The sequence below is a fragment of the Haliotis cracherodii genome, unplaced genomic scaffold (assembly GCF_022045235.1).
Source record: "Haliotis cracherodii isolate W230 unplaced genomic scaffold, xgHalCrac1.p SCAF_2, whole genome shotgun sequence".
Lineage (NCBI taxonomy): Eukaryota > Metazoa > Mollusca > Gastropoda > Lepetellida > Haliotidae > Haliotis > Haliotis cracherodii.
Window position 1 is genome coordinate 48249878 of NW_027266275.1, and position 1764 is coordinate 48251641.

General features: G+C 45.2%; 1 pseudogene; it reads right to left on the reverse strand.

Moving 5' to 3' along the window:
* Positions 1–349: 349 nt before the first annotated feature.
* Positions 350–1337, reverse strand: LOC139468145 (uncharacterized; annotated as a pseudogene).
* Between the last annotated feature and the right edge of the window lie 427 nt (positions 1338–1764).

Sequence of the window (1764 nt, forward strand, 5' to 3'; positions counted from 1 at the left end):
CAACACAAAATATAGATTATAACCATTTAACTCACCTTATTTAATATTATCTTTTTATCCTTTGCTGGTCTGAGCAGTTCTGTCAGTTCATGTGCTGAGAGAGTATGCAGTGTAATCAAAGCATGCAGTTTAACAATAGGTGTTAGCTTGGTCAATCAGCAAATGAAGCTTCTGGCCATGGGGCAGTTAGTAGGTAAGACAGGTCAGATACACTTTGTTATAGCTGACTGAAACTGACAACTAGTTATATATAATAGATATATGTAAAAACCTAAAATGAAATTAAAACAAATAGATACAAAAACTACATCAGCCACATACTTCCCTCCATCGAAAAATGACGTCCACTTCACTTTACCTTGCCAGTGACAAGATACAAGATGGCATCAGAAAGTCTGTGCTGCTGTTCTCGGAACAATCCGTCAGCTTGAAGTGAGCTGAGATAGTTGGCTCGCGTACGCCAGTCCCGATCTGCAACTGCAGAGAGAGCAAACTCTCCACTCTTCATCCATTACGGCTGTGTCCGGGTCCGAGTAGACTGCCGTGGACGTGGAACAGGAGTGGTTATCTCTGGAGTTGGCTGTTGCTCTCTTTCTTCGTCATCATTTTCATCATCATGATCTGTCCAAGTAGCGCCATCTTCTTGTTCGTCACGAATCTGCTCAACATGCTGAACAGCATCCTCAGTTGGCTCTTCCTCCCCCTCTGCAATAGGAGCTCCATCTCCTTCAGATACAGTCTCTGATGGTTCCTCTTCAGTTGGCCCATCCACTGGTGTATCAGTGGATACTGAAGCTTGTGGAGGGTGAGCATACTCAACAACAGTATCCTCATCCGATGAATCATCGTCGTTGCTTTCTGTTGTCCTAGCAACTGGTGCTACTGGCAGTGTCCTCTGTCGTCTTGGTTTGGGTATTGGTAACACCAAGGCTAGGCATGGAACCAACTGGCAGCAGGAGGTTACGATGCAAAATTCTCTTCCGCCCCTCACCATTTTCCTTACCAACTTCAAAGACTGGTATGGATGGGTTGGGTCGGCGTAGCACGACATAAACATCTTCCTCCCACCTGTCAGCTAGCTTATGCCTACCTTCAAAGGCAACAATCTTCACTAAGACCCGGTCTCCTGGCTCTAACATGGCTGCTCTGGCTCTGTGATCATAGCCGATCTTCTGCATGGATTGTGATTTCATTGCTGATGTAGTAGCTAGCTCATAGGCTTGTCTGAGGCGATCTTTTAATGACTTGGTGTACTCGGTGGTGGACTTGGTACCTTGTGTCTCTATGTCCAAGCCAAAAGCTAAATCCACAGGTAGTCTGGGGTGTCTCCCGAACATCAAATAGAATGGAGCTGTTGATTCGTGATTCGTGGCGGGTGCAGTTGTAGGCATGGACGAGTGGTCCTACATGAGCCTTCCAATTCTTCTTCCTGTCCTGATCAAGAGTGCCAAGCATGTCGCATAAGGTACGATTAAATCGCTCACACATCCCGTTGCCCATTGGATGGTAAGGTGTTGTGCTGGACTTGTCGATGTTCAGTAACTGGCATAACTCTTGCATTATCTTGCTGGTGAAGTTAGCTCCCTGATCCGAGTGAATTCTCTTTGGTAGACCGTAATGAACTATGAAGTACGAAAAGAAAGTCTCAGTTGTTGTCTTAGCAGTCATGTTCTTGGTTGGGTATGCTTGTGCATAACGAGTAAAGTGGTCAGTCACAACCAAAACATATTCTACTTCTCCTTTTGATGGTTCTAAGGTAAGAAA